Raw genomic sequence first — 23,154 nt, forward strand, 5'->3', positions numbered from 1 at the left:
AATGACCGAAGGTAGACCGAGTTCAGTATTTTAAAATCTACACGGGCGATTTAATACCAAATAATACCAATGGACCGAAGCAAAGGTTTTTAAATTTTTGTATTAGAATATGTTATTTCTTCAAAAATCCCCAAAACAATATTTAGTATGCATATAAATCACAGTCAAACAACGGCACCCTGAAGAATGCAGCGTTTGTGCAATGAAATTCGCTATATATTGCACGTCAGGTGACCATGTACACGTATTGTTCAATGGGAAATTGTGGAAAATTAGAGCGATATCTAATATATGATTTTATTAACAGTAGGAGATTATACTTACCGAACATTGTGAAAACACAAGCAAATTTAACCCCAATTAACCACACAGAAAACACATTAGTATATTTTTCATGAGTAAAAGAAAGAATGAAATAACAACGTCTCCATATCGTTATAAGAATGTATAGCGACAAAGATAAATTAATAACAGGCCAAAGACGTGATGAGTATCGCTCCAAAACAGTAGAAATCAAATTCACTCACCATTCATCATTCATTACAAATGGATGATATTACTAATTTAATTATGGGAATAAAACATCGCTACCACAAAAATATAGGTGTAGTAAGCGGAAATTGTAAATGTGTATTGTACAATATTTAACAAGCCTGTTCAGTGCGTTACTATTGTAGAAGAAAGATATATTATTGAGTTTTTTCGGAATAAACATCTAATATGTGGACATTTCCATTCTCTCTTTAGCCTATATAACCTAATATACCACATGTTAGAATTCGTTTAACGCTTGCGTAAAAAGCAGTGGTTGTCGCGCAAGAATACAAACCCTGATTACTTGACTTGGGCCGCAAGGTAAGAGTGAATGCGCATCCACCGATTAGGCCTTATTTGTATGATAACAAAGTTATCAATATACAGCAATGTATGAATATAAAAGTAAAATCGTTCAATTATATATCAGAGCAAATAAAAATACTGTTAACAAAATGATCTATATAAATGGGATGAAAAAAGATAAAGTTAATGTGAACTTTATTTTGTGTACTCTCTGAATTTGACAACATTTCCCTGCCTAAATTGAAGCCAGCTATTCCGTGATTCCATCAATTGACCGGGTGTTCCTACAAACGTGTAACATTAAAAACAGAGTTTTATTTTATTTGAAAGCTTAATTTTCAATGAAATGGTCGGTCGAAATTAAATATAAGGAATGGTTGTTATGTTTGTTGTTTTTTACTGGTCTGTAAACTGCGTTTTTGTACAGATATCGTAACATGACGCGCTATTTTTTAACGCGCGTCATTTTAAAATATTTGTACAAAAAAATGCAGTAGTTTACGAAACACCAGTAAACAACAAAAAAATAAAAAATGATTCCTCAAAAAAAATACAGTACAAATAAATATAACAATTGTCCAAATAAACATTAGTAAAATACAAACATCAGTACAGTACAAAAAGTGATAATGTTTTAAACGTGATTTAATCTAGAAACGTTGACCAATCCATATATAAACGTATGTAACGCATATCAGTTCTCATAAGTAATGAATAAGGAAGAATAATAAATAACAACGTAAAGAAAACATTAACACGAAATCAACTTGAAATGTGTGTTATGGGTTAATAACGTTCTGTTTCATAACTCGGACCGAAGAAAAAAAAACCTGCGTAAATAATTAAAAATAAAGAAAGTACAGATTCAGCTCGACAACGTACACCTGTACTCTGAATATGTAAATATGACATGGCCCAGGAGCCATGATGTATACATGTATCGGTCGTGACATTTTCTAGGTGAAATGTTATCATTTGAAATGTGGCCTATAGGGACAACAGAATTAAACCAGAAATAAATCTCTAAAAAATTCCCTTTACATAGAAAGGTCAATACATCGGAAAATGAAGATGTAGGTAACATCAGTTTCAATGTGTGGGTTGCGCCAATATATATAAATGTAAAGTGTGTAAAGAAAGGTATACATGTATGTGTCGTATTGTTCATACTCATAAACCAAGAAAAGTATTTAATTTTAATTTAACACCAAAAGTTAGTAACATTTTGATAATCACATGTAATGCATCAGTTTTATTTTTACAAGTACCAGTAGGAACTAAGAGCTGAATACGATTTTGCCAGTGCTGCAAAAAGCCGTTATATTTACGTACAGTGCAATGAAAATAAGGACAAGACCTTGAAGCCATGAAGACCTTCACATTTATAGCGTTATTTATAGTAATTGTAAAAGTATTCCTGCATTTTTTTATCTAAACATGCAAAGGCAATAAAAAAATAACAGCGCATAAATTATGTGTCGTAACTAACGTTAATAAATGATAAGGTACCATACATGCATGCATGTATTTTTTCCCTCTTAAACATGCATAGGCAATAAAAAAACTTTTACAGTGCATAAATTCTGTGTTGTAACTAACGTTACTGCATGGTAAGGCACCATACATGGTATACCATGCATGTATTTTTTTCCATCTAAACATGCATAGGCAATAAACAAAGAATTTTACAGTGCATAAATTATGTGTTGTAACTAACGTTAATACATGATAAGGCACCATACATGGTCTATCCATTTGAAGGATTTCCATAGCTTAGTTCACCACACCTTATACTTCTCAATAGATTACTGAAGAAAAAAGAGCATGGCAACTTTTTTCCCGGTTTTGGGCACATATAACTGTAAGAACACTTTCAAGTATGTTTTGCAAATGCCAGATAATCAAGAGTGTAATCTGCTGTTTTTGTCAACTTTTGTACGAAGTTCAGTGGAATATGACAGATCCAACGTAAAAGGTTTAGCAAGATGGTAGATCATTAAGGTTATTATTAAGGTTATTATTTACTTGTGTTTGGGATTAGCTAGGACCAGAAAACTTATTTAAAGCTTGACAACGGCAAACGTCAACAAAGAGTTATATATAAACTCTTACACACGAGTTGGTATGCTGACTATGTGTAGTAAATGTACTGTGATGTGTACAGGTAATCAGGTTACATCATGAATCGCCCATATGTGTTGTGAAGTTTACGTGCCTCCATGTAGTGGGTTTTGTTAGACAATGTGTTGATCTTTGCTTTCTTGTTTTAGGGTCTCGTTATAACAACTAAATATTTCGATTTAACGACTTATTATATCGTTATAATGAATTAGTATATCTTCATAAAGACTTTTACATGTACCCTGTTTAAGAACCTAGAATTTTGACTGATATTTTCTCATTATTTATTTATTTCCAGTCAACGTCACATGAGCGTGCGTGTAAAACTGTTGAATGAGGTAATGGAATGTAAGGAATGTGACGATTGAGATGTCAGACGATTTAATTTGTACCACAAACCTTAAACTTGAATTGATTTTCATGTTAACTACGTTTTCTCCTTTAACTGACGGTCACGGTCCGGTGATTTCCATTGATTAAATCAGTGCCTCTGGCTATAACACACAGCGACAGGTAACAAATATACATGTACATATTAAAGGTAAATCACACACGGGGATGTCATAACAAAGACACGTGAATTAGCTGTCAGTGTAAACACGGACACACATATGGTCTGAAGACATTCGTATCGTCCACAAAACGGACTTCCGAATAAAAAGCAATGAGTGTAAAGCATCCACCTGCTCGCCACATCTGAGTGCACACCTTCCATATAACAGGAGTCGGTGATCCGTAACACTTTAAATTCTATATCCTGTTTTTACAGCTTCTGTTGTGTACAACCGCCCAAATCGTGACAGGCGTCAACAGTAGTACTAACAGCGCGCAAACAGACTGTGCTGGATAGATGCAACACCCGCGACATTTTGTATTTCGTTTTTAAGTTATCAAGGTTTTATCATAATCATACGCATTCATATATATGAGTACGATTTAGAGTGTGACGGTTTACCTAGCTGTGGTCCGTGTTTGGTTTTTAAGTCATCAGTGTATATTATCCTAAACCACTACGCGATAACGAGTCGGAGTGTGACGGTCAGCCTGTGGCCCGTTGTTTTTATTTACCATGGTTGTGTAATACACATCAGTGAGACAGAACACATTTGTAATATTACGAATTAGAGTGTGACGGTACAATTATTATACATATAGACGACGCCGGATATGGCTCCTCACATTGGACTTAATGACGTCCCCGGTTACATCCTCCCGGCACTAGTTATCACTGTATCGCTTTATTGGCTGTGGAGGAGGGAGATGGCACGAGTTCCCGGTCCCCGCGGTCTACCGATCATCGGAAATATCCCCCAGGTGGCGGGCGGAGGGTTCGATCAGAAACTACAAAAGTTCAGAGACCGCTATGGTAATATCTTCAGGCTAAAGTTAGGAGAAATGACCACTGTGTTCGTATTTGGACTGAAGAATATCGAGGAGGTTTTACTCGGACGAGATGAAAACTTCGCTATGAGACCTAACTGGTTATATATCCCTGATAAAGTCATTCAAAAGAAAGGTAAGATTGTATCTGCTTTACCTAAATGATTACAGCAATATTAATTTACAATGAAACTTGTTAAAAAGATTATCCAGGTAATGAACAAAAGGTTTTTGCCCAACGTTATACGTATGTTAAATTGGTCATATTAAACAGGTGGTCTCTTTACAGATGTAGTCGGTCATGCAATGAGTCCATATACGTAATTACATGTATATAAAGCGATTAGCTTTAGGTAGTTTTGTGCGAAACGATATGTTCAGCTATTGGATGTTGTACCGTTAACCCACATAGTACATTTAATTGACAATAGCTATAACGGCGGTGTGTGTGTGTGTTCAAGAATCCTGATTTTTCTCTATCGCCAATAGCCGTTAAAATTACTATACTTTATATCGTGTTGATATATATATGTAATATATGACGCCATTGAGTTATAACCGACGGATGTACTTTTCGATCATAGTCGGTTAATGTATTTGCGTTCAAGTCCCAACTCCCGACAAACGAGAAGTCATCATACAAGTATCACGAGATACACGCGCATACCATCATTACTACAACATCAGAAGTATACGTGGAAATTGCTTAACGAAACCACGTTACTTCCTACTTAAGCTAGAATATGTGTAGGATATGTATAGATTGATGAGGAAATGAAGCCTGGTATGATCAAGGATATACGTCCTTGGTATGATAAATTATACAAACATATCATCATACATCATCATCTACTCATAGAAAGGAATTTACACCAACTGTGAGTTTACGATGTTACTTAATCATGTATTTTATTACGTTATTAGCTACATATATATATATATATCAAATTTAACATGCTTCTGAATCACAACTACAAAATAGTGTTTACACTAAATTAACGGATACATGTATGTCTGTAACTGAGGAAAACTTCATAGCTTTATGAAAAATGTGACCTACAATGTGCGCGAGTCAGAAAGTCGTCCGTTTTTTCCATTAAGTTATGACGGCATCTCAGCAGGAATCCGCAGCTCTGAGTGTCTAGTGATAGCCAATGTAATATAAAATAGTTTTAAATCACCACACTTCTTCTGTGTATGTCTAATTTACCAGAGGTGTAATGTTCTGTACTGGTCTAGCCTACAGAGATCAAACAGACCATACAATCGGTCAGGTAAAAACCAATCTGTTATATTCTTCAGGTCGGGCATTGTCCAGCTACAAAAATATAACACAAGTCATGAAAGAAGGCTTCCCGAAACAAACATTATATCCTACAATGTAAGACACTATATTCGATTTATTTTATCCAACTAGTTTGTAGCAACTAAAGTCAGAAAGAAGGCTTGCGATAATTCATAGCAGAACATGAAACGTACTCGAAATCTAAGTCTATCGAATTAACATTATATACCCTACAACGTATAACACTGTAGCCATGTATTGTTATACATATCCATCTAGGTTCAATAGTTTAACATGTAATCTTAGAAGTCTGGTTTGTAATATATTGTATAGCTAGAGAAATATTTATCATAATGCTTCTAACAACCTTCACATTTCTTTATTCAATTCCATTAAAGTGCAATGTATAGAGAAACATATTTACGACATTCAACAAATACAATTTACAAGGAGGAAACATTGCAGAACATTTTTTATTTAGAACCTTGATTAATTTACATACATTTCGTATTGTTGTGATATTTGACTTCATTAGCTGTAGAGAATAAGTAATGTTCACATATGTTGACCATGTCTTGTAAACAATAATCAGTTAAGGATTATTTTACTAGAAACGAATTCAACATCAACTGCACAGAGAGGAACTCCATCCATCACCCCCATTAAATCGACCAAAGCAAGATTTAATCTTAAAATGACTCAAGTCTGCACGACATGTTCAACATATGTGAAATTATAGTTGGCAAGTGGCAGTTTACGATCTCTTTAACTAAGGTAATGATATGGTGTTTTCCAATAAACACACGCAGTATACTGTATCTGATATTTACAGTTGTGTTCTACTAGTAGTTACTGAAATACAACACGTTGGTGCACCATTAAAACATTATGTAAATAGCTTACAGTCGAAATCTAAAACCATTCCAACAAAAATCATTTCTGTTACAATTAGTTTGACGTTGACACCTAGTTTGACTTGACTATAGTTTTCGAACGATCTAAAAGGGCGTGTTTGTAAGTTAAAAAAACTGGTATGATGTTACTCCTAAAGTCATGTTACATGTATTAGCCTTGCAACCATTGCCAAATTAGCCAAAATTAAAGATTATCCAACTACTTTATTCGGATGTGAGATGTCGCTCCTGGATATTTAGAGATAACGAGCTCAGATTATATTGTTTAATCTGGTCATTGCTTAAAGATGCTCCACCACCAACAGAGCATAAATGATATTCGTCACTTGAACAATAATTGTTGTTTAATCGTGTATGTATATGTCTGATTAACAGAAAAACAATACATGAAATAATTTGTTTTGCCTTTGGTGCATGCGCAATCAGTACTTCATTTCATATAGGATAGAGTGCCACGGATTTTTTTCGGGATGCAATTAATTTTTTTTTTTGTAATATGATTTTGAAGTAAAATTAGAAGCTCAAACTTTCCAATGGTGGTAATGTTGTAAAGTAAGTAACTTTTTTAACTGAAGAAAAATACTAAATCTTCTGCTCCTGTTTTTGATAGTGAAAAAATACCATTTGTCAGCGGTGGAGCATCTTTAAGTAAGAGAACCAAGACTGACATGTGTGTATCATTGCTTGGTTGGTTTACCATTGAATCATATATTATTATATTGACATCAGAAATGTATTGTTTGTAAGACGAATTGTTGCCATGGATGGTAGTTTGTAATACATAAAAAAATTCATTAGATTTGTTATGTATACTTTGAATGCAAAACAAAAAAGGTTTTACACCAGTCGTCACTGAATATTACAACAAAAACGTGTTATATGATATCTTTTTTGATTGTATTTAATCTTGTACTTCTCATGGGACAAATAATGGCGAATACATGTTTATAAAAAATGTATACAGACAACTATCACGATTTAAACAATGTCAAATGATTTATACTTAATTAGATTAAAAAAGTATTCATCTTAAAAGCAGTTTGCACTTTTGAAACTCGCTGTAAGGTTCCCACATTTTGAATGTTTATGTAAACTCTTGAATATCAAATTGAATTGAATTATGTTAATATTGTAAAATACGTTTTAATGATAATGTAACCTGTATAATTTTACATTGTGATAAAAATAGCGAAATTTGCGACGAATACTGGCGTTTATTTGTCAATAGAACTGAGTTCTAATTCATGCCATCGCTCCATAATTTATCAGGTTTTGATTTATTATACATTGTTATGTCCCTATGCAATCGTTTCTATATAAACTCTATTGACAAAAAAGCCACTAAATGAACTGTTCCGTCGAGCGGTCCGAAGAACTGTTAAAGACCGGAGTGACGTCACAATGGGGTATTACAAAACAGTTATCGACAATGTTATCGGGCAGCAGATGATTTGTTGGACCCTCAAACAAATCATTTGTTGCCCTCAACCCCAATCAACAACTGTATACTGTTGGGTAAAGACTAAGCATTTGATTATTCAAATGAAGACAAACAGTGATTTATATTTGTAGTCCAATTTGGATGTTTCTGTACAAATAGATAACTATTATTTGTCCGTATAGATAAGAGGGGTGATATCCCATGTTTCCTTATTTTTGTATAAAGCAAAATCATTCCGACATGATACAGTGTCAAATAATTCATCAGTTACCAGTGGGCGTAGTCAGTTTCAACAAAATATAATAAGATAGTCATGTCAGCGAAAATATTACTTATAAGAAATTACAATTTCACTACAATTTAATGTATATTATTATATTCACGTGGACTATGCGGATACACATGTGTACCAGATCAAATGCCATTTCATTTCCTTAACCGAGATAAAATCTCTATTAGAGATAAAATCTCGATTACAATGAGTCTGTGGATATCTTCCTCATTTACCAGTCACTTCAGACTCTTCACCCACTTACTCCACTTCACTTTATAAACCACATTGGCCATGTCATTCGTATCCACGTTCACATATCAAGTCCTTATACCATGCATGCTATTCATTTGCTCTCGTGGGGAGGTGTATATATCATTACTTTGTGTGTGAAATTAACGCCGTTTTATATGATGTTAACATCAAAAACAACTGACGTGGAAAATCGTACGTACCTAAAAAGACGGATATGCGAAAAGGTTTATCCGGTTAAATGATTTACACAAAAGTGCCAATTAGACATGTAATTAAGCATCTAAGTGCATTCGGTTGGCAATTATTGGAGAATTGATGCAAAATGAAGTCCTTTAATTCGATAACAAATTTCTGACAAAATCCCAATTTGATTTGCATTTATAAAGAATAAACAATTTATTACCGTCAAGGACGGAACAGCCATTTCCGTTGGTGGCTGGTACAATTGTGACGTCACAATAATAAAGTCAAAATTAGCAGATGGCAGTTCATGCACTAATGAACGCCAAGTGCGTTTGGTAATTTGGCATGAGTGTGTGCGGTGAAAATGTAAATATTTCCCGTTGCACGCCTGTAATCATTTGTCTGTTTGATTCAGCAAGACAACACTTTATATTAATCAAAATTGGCTTTCTGCTAAGACTTAAAAAACAATTTCATAGGGTTCTCGTTATGATTAACATTCTGTCGGGAGAGGTTGTCCGTGTACGGTACGAGAATGTTGTTATAATGTAGTTTAGTAAGCACTTAATTTCAGCTAAAGTGACATTTTGTGTGTACTTCTAGACTTAGCATACAAATTATGCAATAATGCTTTAATTTTTTACACATGTATACTAGTTATCAGACTAAAGCATATATACAGTTACAATTTTTTTTCCACTTTTAGGTCTTATTTGGACGAATGGCGATATGTGGCAGAAAATGAGAAATATAATGACCACTACACACAGACTTCTCCGGACAGTGGTCAGCACACAGAAAAACAAATATTGGCTGAAGTGGAGCATGTGTTCAATATCTTGTCTACCGGAAGTGACCCCGAAAGAAACGGAATTGACCCGAATGAACTGTTCGGTGCTTCCACTTTTAACATCTTGTCATCGTTTATATTCGGCCAAAGGTGAGTCTGGTAACAATTTTAGAACTACTTAAACTATCCCGATTAAAATCAATTAAAAGTGTAATAGAATCGTTAAAGTTTGCTGGTAACGTTGTTATACGGTAATTATAACCTTACCAAATTGATAATTTCTTCTAGAGGATAATTTTGCTATTTTTAGTTTCTATAATTGATAAAAAATAAACTTGGAAAAACAATAACCCCGTGAATGAACGATGCATGTTGTTACAGATCAAATTTCTACTGGAACGAAACTCTATCCAAGTGATGGACATGTTCATTGCCATGTATCACTAGAAAGAATACCAGCCCACAGATTTACGAACATTCCCTAACTTAAGGAATCCCTAACTTAAGGAATCCCCTAAGTTAAAATTCCAATTACCAAAAGTTAAGCAGAAATCTTAAGAAAAAAAATCTGAAGGATACTTTCGTAAAATCTGTTTGAGAACTTTAAATTAAGGAATTCTTTAATAGACGTTGATGAAACTAGCCCAAAAGGCCACCAGTATGTAAACAGATAAATATATTAATAAATGGGACTAACTGGTATTCTTAATGGTCAGCTCTAAAAACAGAATCTGTCATGATAGAGGTTCTAGCAATACTATCCTCAACATCGCCTGGTAAGTTTCAGTATCATGTACAATGACACTGTTTATACTTGATATGTCCCAGGTTTGACGTGACAGAGAGTGACTACAGTCTGCTGAGGGACGGGATAGCTGATATCACAGAGCGAAATAAATCACAGAACCCAGTCAACATGTTTCCTAGTCTCGGGGCCTGTATGAGGCGTAAGGTACGGTCTATATAATATGGCGTTAGAATTGTACCTGCTGCCCCTGATCGTAAAGGCGACTAAATTTAGTATTTATCTTTTATCATTCCTAACTGACTTTATGTTTCCTTGTGCCTACCTTTAGCGCCGCCTGATCACTTGGCCTTGAGTTTAGCGTTCGCCCCTGTGAGGAAGGCTCTAGGTTCTGTCCCCTGGCCGAGACATACCAAAGTCTATAAAAGTGGTAGTTTCTGCTCCTCCTTAGCGCTCAGCAAACAGGGAGTGGGACGACTGGTTCGCTTCTTGTCAGTATAATGTGACCGGGTGGTGTGTGTTGCTTGGTGTCTCCTGAGGCATGCTTCAGTGATATGGCACTATAAAAAGGGCAACAGTTTTACTTTGCAAGAAGACACAACACGAACATACTATAGTCTCCAAAAACACGCATCTCGCACTTCATACACGCAACACACTGCATTCATGGGAGGCCGTCCTTACATGACCTTGGTTGTTAATAGGACGTTAAATTAATAAAACAAACAAACATCTGTGAGGCGTAAAGTAGGCTCTATATCATAGATCGGCCCTCGTGTCAACATGATTACTAGTCTCGGGCCTGTATGAGGCGTAAGGTAGGGTATATATCAAATATTAGTCCTCATGTCAACAATTTTCCTAGTCTTGGGGCCTGTATGAGACGTACGGTACGGTCTATGTCATAGATGGGCCCTCGTGTTAACAGTTTTCCTAGTCTCAGGGCCTCTATGAGGCGTAAGAGTGGCTCTATATGTTTCCTAGTCTCGGAGGCATAATTATATGAAGCGTAAGGTAGGGTCTATATCATAGATGGGTTCTTCGTGTCAACATGATTCCTAGTCTCGGGGCCTCTATGAGGAGTAAGATAAGGTCTATATCGTAGATGGGTTCCTCATGTCATTTTTCGTTCTTGACTATATCATCGTTGCATATGTTAAAGTATACAGTGTTTATTACTGAAACAACCTAGGAAAACACGATATAATAAACCTGATTATGACTGCAGAGAACCAAAAACTGATCTCAAATACAAAGATCGTATGTTCAGTTTCCCATTTATTATATTCCCTATATTAAAATGCGTGACATTTTTGTAGCATGATTGATGTGAATATCTATGAAAAATTTCTATAAAATTTAGCACTTTCTAATACGGTATGTTGGATACATATACTGCAATCTGTTAGTGTGATGGTAGTAATGCAGATCTCGTGACGTTTGTATCTTACACTCCAGGGGAATGGCACACTTAAGCCATGTATAAGCTTGACACTAACCTAAAGCCATATTAGCTGTTGGTATTCACTGTATCACTTATTTCAGAGAGATGCCGCCATCGACAAAGAAAACGAACTGTTCGCAATTCTTAAGAAATATTTGACTTCACATGAAAACAGTAGTAACAGAGAGTCCCCACGTGACGTCATGGATACCTATATCCAACAGACAGAACAGGAAAAGGACACGGACAAACCCAATACAGGTAAATAGGATAACATGATGGTTCCCAAGTGTCCCCATACTTTATTGCACAACAATATACTGTTACACGCGCTTTAAAAAAATTGTTATACCCCTATAAATAGTGTCTATATAAACTCTACTGGCAAAAATGCCAAAGAACTGTTAAAATCGACTGTTAAAATGCGTTGTTGGACCGGAGTGACGTCACACCTATAATTCGTGACGTCAATGCATTGTTTTGAGTCAAAGGGTATAACAATACAGTTATCGTCTCTATTCGACTGGGCAACATATGATTCGCTGGACCCTCACACAAACTGCTGTCCTCGGCCTTCGTTCTCGGGCTTCAGTTTATCTTCGGGTCCAACCAATCATTCGTTGCTTTCAACCCAAGTCAACAACTGTATACTATGATAGTGTGTAATAAAAATGTTGCGTATTTAACGGGGAAATTAAATACTCGAAAAGGTATCGTTCTGATACTACTTTAGTGTTTATTAACCTTATGAGGATATATCATCGGGAACTTAGATTGCCGTGAAAAGTCAATCTTTTTCAAAACGGGAAGTGAAATAAACGAAAATTATTTGATTTACATTTTCCAATTGTCAAGTATGTACGGTGTTTTGCAATTAAGTATCAGAAAACATCATCAGTATCTTGATCGTTAGTGTGCCTGTCTAGTGGACGTCCAGGTACATTTTGTAAATGGTACATATATGTATATCAACATAGCTCACTCCTCATTTTTGCCTTACCCTCTTGTCCAGCAGACATCAATCATATCTAATCTAGGAAATCCTATAAGAACTTTGAAAACTAAAAAAACGAGCAATAAAAATTTAAAAAAAATGTGTTTTATAAGTACATTGAACGATCCTCTGTAATGATAACTGTTTAAAACGTCTTTTCAAAATAGAAGAGGGTAAAACTGCATACTTATCTGCAAAGACAAATCTCCAGATGTAGCTATATTTGTCACATGAATGAGTCTTTGAAACAGTGGTGACGCGGTCCAAGCTCACATAATCTTCCGCATACTTGATGCCTGAACAGCATTGATATGCTTATCATCAAGTATTTACATTAACTTCGTATTTCTTTACAGAAAACATTTCCTTTACCATAAAGTATTTGCATTAAATCCATCTCTATTTACAGAGAATAATTTCCTCAGGTCCATCATCGACATGTATATATACGGGTCCGAGATGACGTCATCGTTACTGCTTTGGACTGTGGTATACCTTGTCAGGTACCCGGATGTGCAACAAAGATGTCAACAGGAAATTGATTCAGTACGTGCAGTTACTTTTAGTTTTATGTGGTTTTATTTTTTGACAATTATTTCCACACTTCTTTTAATTTGAGGAGAAATACGTAATCTAAATCAAATGAAAATACTACAATATTTTCAAAGAAAGCATTGGCATTACGTATACGAAAACTATCGAAAATATGAAATTTTCTTATCAGTAACTGACGCCGTACAAAACTTCTTACTACTGGAAAGTGAAATGGACAGATATCTATTGTTATGTCACGACCATATACGGACGGTTGGTTTGTAGATGTCATTTTACTGGGTTGGTGTACTGTTTCTAGTGTTTTGCTGAAGATCTAATAAAAGTGTCAGGATGGCAGTAATAATAGCTTTACTCGTTTTGTGAGTTCGAGGTATTATAACACAACAAAACTAGCTTTACAAACGTCATCATGTACCACTGCATAAGTCCGGCTTCCACTTATAATTTCTAAATTTTAAATCCGGTATTCATTTTAAGTGTAATTTGTAATATTGTAAGATGTCCTATCTGTCTAAATTACTTTGCACACTTTTAGCTCTCCAACATTACAATCATGCGGTCTGTCGTATTACGGCATTACGGACGTTAAAATTAATGGAAATATGTCTTTTAAACAATATACATTCAATTGTCTCCTTTATAAACTCTACAAATGTCTTTTTTGTTATTTGTATGAAAAAGTGGATGTTTTGTAGTAATATTTTGTTTGTAGATTGTTGGAACAGTAACGACGAAGTATTGTAGTTATATCTTGTGTTTTGTAGGTTGATGGGACAGTAAAGACGATGTATTGTAGTTATATCTGGTGTTTTGTAGGTTGTTGGGACCGTAACGACGATGTATTGTAGTTATATCTTGTGTTTTGTAGGTTGTTGGGACAGTAACGACGATGTATTGTAGTTATATCTTGTGATTTGTAGGTTGATTGGACAGTAACGACGATGTATTGTAGTTATATCTTGTGTTTTGTAGGTTGTTGGGACAGTAACGACGATGTATTGTAGTTATATCTTGTGTTTTGTAGGTTGTTGGGACAGTAACGACGATGTATTGTAGTTATATCTTGTGATTTGTAGGTTGTTGGGACCATTACGACGATGTATTGTAGTAATCTTGTGTTTTGTAGGTTGTTGGGACAGTAACGACGATGTATTGTAGTTATATCTTGTGTTTTGTAGGTTGTTGGGACAGTAACGACGATGTATTGTAGTTATATCTTGTGTTTTGTAGGTTGTTGGGACAGTAACGACGATGTATTGTAGTTATATCTTGTGGTTTGTAGGTTGTTGGGACAGTAACGACGATGTATTGTAGTTATATCTTGTGTTTTGTAGGTTGTTGGGACAGTAACGACGATGTATTGTAGTTATATCTTGTGTTTTGTAGGTTGTTGGGACAGTAACGACGATGTATTGTAGTTATATCTTGTGTTTTGTAGGTTGTTGGGACAGTAACGACGATGTATTGTAGTTATATCTGGTGTTTTGTAGGTTGTTGGTGACCGGGCCGTAACGACAGCAGATAATAGTGATAGTTTACCGTACTGTAGGGCAGTATTGAGGGAAATACTACGTATATCTAGTCCAGGTAAGTAACATATTATGTCATATAGTCTACAAATATATCTAATGTGAACCCTAAAGTGGGAAAGGTTTCATCTTACTATCTCTTACTAGAAAACTACCCTGATCAAAGTAGATAGTCAAGCATTTTATTGCGTTTTAAAGATTAGGTTACTCGTTTTCTTTTTCATTTGTAATGCCACGGTTTTTTTTCAAAAACAGTTACTAGCTATATATTTTTTACTAATAAGGTCGGTCTCTAGAATCTCAGTGAATAACGGTTTTAGTTGGTATCAATAGATGTAACCCATTACATAACAAGTAATGGATGGAAGAAAAAAAACACAATGAAAAGTTTCCAAAAAAATTATATTTCATGTTTATACATTCTGTTTCGGACGGAATGCGCTATCTCACTTCATACAAGTCGGTCTTATTGTGATCATAGTCTTGTGTGATGTGGATATATGTGAACTGTATCTACAAAATGTCACGTTAGTACGATTCATAGATAAATAGTTTTAACGTATTTCTGCGAAACCATTTTTTTTAATTAGAACATAACGGATTTTGAAGAAATAAGCGCAAAGATGAATAAACGCAGTTCTTACTGTATAAAAACATTTAGTGCAATCATATATAACTTTATAGGAGAAATAGCACTAAAATATTTTACCGCTAAACTATGTATGTCTACAGTAACAATTCAATGTTCTGTTTCCTTTGGCAGCCATCATGACAACACTTCACACCAATACAAAGAGCTCTGTTGTCGGAGGTCACGCGATTCCGGAACGTTCATTAGTCGTCTGTGACCTTCACAACCCCAGAATTGACGACACAATTTGGGACAATCCATTGGAATTTCAACCAGAGAGATTTCTCACTAAGTTGAATGAAGAGCAAGAACGAGTTGCCTCCCTTTCGTTTGGTTTAGGTACGTACTGTGAGATTGAGTTAGGTCATTTAATTCAAAGTAAAATGTAGCATACGCTAGGGATGTAAACAAATAGAATTGATTGTCTCTCAGCAAATCCTCAAATGTTAACGTTATTTGATTCCTGTGTCCCCAGTGACATTTGACAATAAACTCTTGCCCATGACAACAATATTCCATTGTTTCCTGTCTCGTCTGGTCGCGTACAGTCACATGTTAAGTTTTGTTTTCAATCATTTCAAACTATTTACCGAGTATAGATCGAACAGAATGTTTATACATTGCTTTATTTGTAGGTATCTTTATGTAAAATAGTTTAAAATTCAATAGAATGTAAAAAGATAGTGGAACTGATTTTTTGCAGTCATCTTGAAATTCAAATGGCAATCCATGTACATGAGTTTTGTAACTGTCATAGTGGTTCAAAATCAAACATAGAGTGAACTTTTTATCCATAGCTACAGAACGTGACCTATGGCGGTCGACAGACGCCGTGATTGTTTTAGGTTCATTTTGTCTTAAATCTTATATCATAAAGACACCATATGCAAATTTTATGTTTTCCCCTTAATTTAACGATTTTGCCAAAGCAGTCGACCATTCTCTGTCATATATTCTGTACCAGAAAACACCAATTGTTTTTTTTAGGTCCGAGATGTTGTCCTGCTAGGAAATTAGTGGATACAGCACACTTCCTGTACACTATGAACCTCATACGTCACTTCCGCATCAGCCATCATGATGAACGTGCACAGATACCTCTGACGTCGAATTATAAAGGGGTGTCCTTGAAACCAACACCGTTCAGGGTAGTGTTTACACCACGGCAGCCACAAGGGAGTGTAAGCTGAGTGTATGGGACGGACTGAAAAACATCTGAGATTAGAACATTTGATTAAATCATAATAGCGTCCATAGATTTTTATAAACATGACTATTACAACATGTACAGAAAAGGTTTTTGTTTTGAAAGACGTAAATATCAAATCATACTTTAAGGTAGTTGGCTCGGCCGATTTTGAATGCGCGCGCGCATCGTAAACCAGCACGATTGTCGTATATTTTTTTCGCAAAATAAATCCAAAAAAACACGTTATAATTTATCTGATTTGATCAGTAAACTATACTATTGATAAGTCAGTCAAATTACATGCAGGAAACGTGAATTTAAGAAAATATATTCCGTTTTACGACAATGATACGTACTTCCGGTTATGGCGGTCACTATCGACGCCAAGACCAGACGAGTGTGTGGTATGTTATTATCATGCTGAGTAGAGGCATTTGATAATAATTTAGGTCGTTTAAACCAAAAAGGTAGATTATTGAGACACACAGGAAGATGAGAGAATGATTTATTGCATAGAAAACGGGGATTGGAAGTTTTATTGAAGGCCAAATCGCTACCGATGGCCGAGCAACAATCACAACAAATCCACTGACATGCATTAGGAAGACCACAAAGCGGACACGGTAAGATATATTGATTATCTTTAAGCTTTAATCAAATTAAGCGAATAAATAATCCATATCTGGACCTAATTATTTTCGATCCTTCTCTAATATTTCAAGAAATTCAGTAGATCAACAGTCTGTTTATAACTTGCAGTCAGACAGTGTCGATTTCAGATATTTCTCTGCGTGTACTAGATCTATATGTGCACTGCTTAGGGGGAAACAAGATATATTTGACAAAACTATGCAAATGACATAAACAGATAAAAATACATGAGTCACATCAACATATTATCTACATTATATCCAGGTTAGATGTTGTTACATTTATGTATAGTACATACATGTATTTGTTATGTGTACATGTAAGCCTACATAAAGGGTATTCATGAGTGACACTTCGGGGCCAGCTACATAGTTCTATTACATATAATTGTAATATGCCATTATACATCACATCATTATAGAATTCACCATGTACAGTCACTTGTGCATGTTGCTTATTAGCATGTAACATACTTTTTTTCTAAAATATTAAATTGATTTAGTTTTTTATCTAAATTAATAATCTTGTTTTTTAATTTATAGGTGTGACACATGTTGACATATGTAGCTGCTGACATTTTGTGATCTGCTAGCAGTTATCCAATATCCATGTTGTAAGTGATTTTCTGAGGAAGCTTTGTAAACATGCATGTGTACAAAAGTTGACATATGAATATGGGTTGATATCATAATACATATTTGAATTGTGTCAATATGAAATTTTGAAATAAATGAATGAATGAATTATATAAAGTGAACACAAGTTTAATCATGTGTCTGTGTAGGTTATATTGTCAATTACTGTTATATAATTATACTTTTCTACATTACCAAGTCATAATAAAAAGATACATGTATGGGTTCATAATTAATTTGACCTACAATGTACATTTCATTGTATGTATTGATCTGTAGCATACTGGTCATGGACTTCAGTTCAAATGAATTATCTTGATCCACAATCAAGATTGAAGGGATAAAATATTATAAAAGAAATCTATTTTCTTCATGTACATCCTAGATAAAAAAATGCCTGTCACAATGAATTCAAAATTTTGATAAAATGTACAATAACAGTGTATCCATTTACCATTTTGTGTGGATTTTGTATAATTCATATAATAGACCAGTACAATTTATGAGAATGATTAAATCGATAAAATTGTCATGTAACAAACCCATCTTTATTTTATCAGGATTCAGGATTCGAGGAGAGATTGGCAGAAGAGGGACAATACAAGAGCACTTTCACATGTTGTTAGAGGTGTGTATATTTGAAAACAATCTATTAGGTCAAAATTATACAAAAGGCAGCAATCTGTAAATATATATATGTACGTAATTAGTGCCCCCCTCCCCCCTATAAGCGCCACTCCCTTTTCTGAAAAACAGTTGAAGTTGTAAAAATGCCCCCATACTACTTGTGATTTGTATTCCATTTTGCATGATCTTGCAAGTCTTTTACATGTGAATCAAGACATAAGAATGCGTCTCAAAGGATAAAAGGCACATATGGATGCTTACTGAGACAGATTAACTTGTTTTTGAGCCATCAGTATCCTGTTACATGTACCTATTGTATAATGATGTCCCTTGATTGAATTTTAGGACACTGCTCCATGATTGGTAAATAAACTGACCATGTCACCAACTGCAAACTGTGATAAGGAACACTATGTCTGTGCTTTCAAAAGAAGTTGAACTGTTGTTCCTGTCTGCATATGTTGAGAACTGAATCTGCAGCTTTCAGGGGACATAACTCAAGCCTTGTTCACTGCAGCTAATTATGGAAATATGTTTACAGAAACTATTAAGAGATGTCTTAGTTGATTGAGTGTTGCTGGTAATCATTCAACATTCAGTGTTGAAAGATTGATTTCTTCATGGATATTAGAAACAAAACATTATGATTAAATGTTGGATTTTTAGTCTGTAATCTATGATATGTATAGATAATACATTTAATATCAATGTGATAGTTTTAATGATAATCTTTCCTTTGTCAGAACTTTTTCTGAATTTATTGTAAAAGTTTCATTATGTCATATTTGTGATTATGTCAATTTCAACTTCTCAATGAGCAGAACATCTATCTTATATATATATTAATTATGCATGCTCAAGTTCTGTTCTTTCTTTCATTTTTGAATAAATCAAATATTACAGGAATTGATGTTGTTAATCATCATTTAAGGATACAAACTTTTAATAAATTTTAAAAGATGATTTTTTATAAAAGATAATCTATAAAATGATGTTGCATCAGAGACTGGATACCAATTTGCTATTGTGCTTTGTCTGTTGTCATCATAGAGTGCCATTACATGTTTTTTTCTGATCTTGGAATGGAATTCAATTCAAACTTACATACATGTATGGGAAATAATTCATAAACAATATTTGTTATTTACTTGCTTCTATTAGATTTTTATGTGGAATTCTTATGGTTTTTAAGTTTGATTTTATTTAATTTTCTTTAAGCAGCCAGGGGCATTAAGGTATGTACCAGGTTTAGGAAATGGAGGGAAGACATAGTACATTGATAAAAATCACTGACCTCCAAACAGGTATCTTGGAAGTCATGTGACCAAAGACCTCAGCCCTGTTATCAGTGGTTGTTTTACATATATATAAAATTTACATTCATATATCCCCTTGATGCTAATAATTTAATATAAAAATTGAGATCTTTGATTAAAATAACTTAGAAACCACAAAATTTGAGCATTCCTATGTATGAAAATGCAATTGTATTGCTATGAAGTATTCAGTTATGTGAAGGGGGAATATTTGAAAGTGGTTGCTAGGGTACACAACCTTTCATAGAGTACTTTTTCATCACAAAATTGTTTTAGTTATGAAAATTTATGAATGTCTCAAAGAAAAACTTTTGTCTAAATGCTATAAATATCAAATAACTTTGAATAGAATGCAAAATTGAATCCAGGTAAGACTTTTGTATAGAATACTGCTTGGTTGCTATGCAACGGTTGGTTACTAATAAAAGTTAACCAAAATATAGTTTTTCATTGAAAAACAAATATTTTATCATCTTTACATGCATAACATGTCTTTATCAGAAAAAATATACATTAGGTTACATTCAAATGTACACAACAACCCTATTTATACATTTTAGAAAAATGTTGCTAAGGAAAACGGTTGCTATGGATTTAACATCCAATAACTTTTTTCTTTGGACAATGACATGCCATTTTCTCATCATTTTTATAAAGATATGGATGTCCTCTGCAAAATGAGCATCTTTGGAAAAAAGTTAATTATTCCTTCATATATTTTTATCATGTTAAAATGGACAACTCATTTTGCTATATATCAGTACTGAAAAATGAGGGAAACGTTGCCATGGAGACACTTTTTAAATCGACGCTAGGAAACAATAAATACATTGATTTATGTTTTAATTTATTAATAGTCACAAGACATCCATACAAATACATTAAAGTAAGAACAAATGAAAAAATCTTATATTTCCATATAATTTTATTTTGCATTACATTTACCAAGTACATGTCCAGTTGTGCTATATTTCTGCGCAAAGGTTTGGTTAAGTCGTTGTCAAGGTAACACTTTTCAAACGAGGCTAGCAAAAAAACTAGCACAATGACACACACTTTTTTGTCCATTTTTTGACACAGCATGACCATACAATTAAAAATATCTATAAATGAAAAAAAGTTAATTACTTTCAAACGGTCGAGCCAGCTACCTTAACCCCTTAACTCCCAAGAATTTTTAGCAGAGTTCCCGAAAATCCGACATTTTCTTTCAAAGTGATTTTTCACCCTTTTGCATCAACAATTTTGGTAATCAACCCATATATATTTAGAAACTTTAGATCACAACCTTTTCAAATTTTGTAAGAAAAATTATGTTTTCACATTAATTATGTTACCATGGCAACCGAAACTTTGGAATCTGACAAAAAAGTTAAAGTTTCCTACATTTATCACTCTTAAGATAACGAAACTTATTTAAATGTCCATTTATCAACCTGATCATCAAGTATATTATTGCAGAAGGGTTGAAAATTTTATTGAATGCCACAATTTCAATTTAATTTTGAATTTTACCATGGTAACCAACAACATTTAAAACCGAAGATTTTTGAAAATGTTAAAATTAGTGTTTTACCTGTCTTGCTTCAACTACAGAAAGTTTAATTTATATATCAGGCTTAGTAATCTTTTAACTTTCATATTAATTTCAAAGGAGGACGTGGCCAGAATGAGTATCAAATCATTATTTCTTTGCGTAAAAAATGTTACCATGGCAACCAAAATTATAAACTACGAAAAAATGCAGTTTTGCGCTGATAGAACCATTTCCATTGGTTTCAGTCGAATAACACATCGAAAAAAATGTTGTGTTGCAAAATTGTTTGTTTGACATGTTACTGTTTACAACATTAAATATTTATATTCATACTCAGATCAATTAATTTTTATTTTTGGAACGCCAACAATCACCAGTATAACATTATTTCATATCAATCATTTCCTTTGTCATCGTAGCAAGACGACTTACAAATAGGTATGCGTGTGTTCTCCCAAATCAAGATGTTTAGATAAGATGTCTAAATATATATGTACTCAGCGAAAAAATGCAATGCAAGACATACGTATACTGCAGTAAATTTTAAGTTAACAAGGCAATTATTTATCCATTTATATAGTGTCAGATTCTTTAATTTATCCACACAAAAATATCAATATCCATCAACAAAATAAATCAATATAGAGATATGAGATTCCACATAGACAAGTGTGCTTTCATGGACAAAAATTGTGTATTTTACTTTTACATGCACTCATGATAATTTGCATGTACATATCTTATATTGATAGAAAAAAACAACATCTCTATTCATCATTTATTATCTGTGTGTTCTATGTCCGGTCCTATATTGCTTCATAACCAAAAAGACAAGTTTATATGGTAGGAACCCCCACTTTCCCCCAAATATACATGCATGCATTTACAAACAAAATGCAGCGTGCATATTCGTGTGTATATGTGTGATATACTTTGCCATTATTGTAGACACCATGTAATACACATAATTGTGTATTATGTCTTTATATGTACCATATTATAGATACATTGCATGCAGTGTCTACAAACATGTATCTTTACCATATTACATTGTCTACAAACAAGTATGTGTTATGTCTTACCTTATTGTAGATACACTGCAGTGCCTACATACATGTATATGTATTGACCATACAGCAGTATCTACATGTAAATGTATATTGTATGTTTTATGTACTGTCAATATTGTAGATACACTGCAGTATCTATACAAGTATGTTTTATGTAGAGTCCATATTGTAGATACCCTGCAGTGTCTATACATCTATGTGTTATGTCTTGACAATATTGTAGATATGTGTACACTGCAGTGTCTATACATGTATATTTTATGTCTTGACCATATTGCAGTATCAACATTACTACATATACATGTCCATTGTAATTTATAGGACAGGAGCCCCATCCACTAAATCCCCATAGTATATACATGTACTGTGATATGTCTTGTTTAGTTTGTAGACACTGCACCGTATATATATGTCTTGTCCATTTCATAGATACACTGCTGTATTTACAAACATATACATGTACATGTATGTTGTCTTGATCATATTGCAGATATATATATATATATATATTTATATGTGGCGTCTACCACAGGCCTTAGACACCTCTTTTTACGGGCAATACTGTATTACACATTATGAGGTGTCCGTATATCTATACATGCACAGGTGTGTTGTGACTTGTCAGAATTGTAGACACATACATATATCTTGTATCTTTGGCCTTTGGTTGCATTATTTATGTATAGAATATCCATGTGCATGTATCTATATATTGTGTCTGTCATGTTTTTTTTAACACAGTAACTTGTAA

General features: G+C 33.9%; 1 long non-coding RNA gene and 1 pseudogene across 1 annotated transcript; both read left to right on the plus strand.

Annotated features, from left to right (window-relative positions):
- The first annotated feature begins 3,791 nt into the window (after positions 1 to 3,791).
- Positions 3,792 to 16,662, plus strand: LOC138308453 (cytochrome P450 2B1-like; annotated as a pseudogene).
- A 57-nt stretch (positions 16,663 to 16,719) lies between these two features.
- Positions 16,720 to 20,636, plus strand: LOC138308454 (uncharacterized). The gene is made up of 4 exons (XR_011206133.1): positions 16,720 to 17,190; positions 17,761 to 17,831; positions 18,414 to 18,481; positions 18,826 to 20,636. It is a non-coding gene; the product is annotated as an uncharacterized lncRNA (long non-coding RNA).
- Positions 20,637 to 23,154: the final 2,518 nt, after the last annotated feature.

This window comes from Argopecten irradians, chromosome 15 (genome assembly GCF_041381155.1).
Source record: "Argopecten irradians isolate NY chromosome 15, Ai_NY, whole genome shotgun sequence".
NCBI classification, from domain to species: domain Eukaryota; kingdom Metazoa; phylum Mollusca; class Bivalvia; order Pectinida; family Pectinidae; genus Argopecten; species Argopecten irradians.